Genomic DNA, 255 nt, shown 5'->3' with positions numbered 1-255 from the left:
TTAGGACTATATTACAAAAAGAATTAAGTCTCCAGTGTTGACCCATGATCTGTGCAATAGGGTAAACAAAGAGTGGAACACCATTCCTATTGACAATGTGGAACCTCCGTTCTATGCAGTGACAAAGGCTAAAGGAGGGTTTATGTATGTAATTTCTTTATGTAAAATAGGAAATAAATTTTCTTAATTGACATTTAAATTCATCAGTGACTAAAACTGTAATTTTCTATAAAAAAAAAAAATCCCAGGAAGGGA

At 32.2% G+C, this 255-nt stretch overlaps 1 protein-coding gene across 1 annotated transcript in view; it reads left to right on the top strand.

Moving 5' to 3' along the window:
- The window catches only part of LOC119594353 (3'-5' RNA helicase YTHDC2-like), a gene marked incomplete at its 3' end in the record, with an annotated part of 122,633 nt that overhangs the window by 109,479 nt on the left and 12,899 nt on the right, over nt 1–255 (top strand).

The sequence above is a fragment of the Penaeus monodon genome, chromosome 33, assembly GCF_015228065.2.
Source record: "Penaeus monodon isolate SGIC_2016 chromosome 33, NSTDA_Pmon_1, whole genome shotgun sequence".
In the NCBI taxonomy this organism is placed as follows: Eukaryota; Metazoa; Arthropoda; class Malacostraca; order Decapoda; family Penaeidae; genus Penaeus; species Penaeus monodon.
The sequence above is the reverse complement of the archived record's forward strand: the minus strand, read 5'-3'. Positions and strand labels throughout refer to the sequence as shown.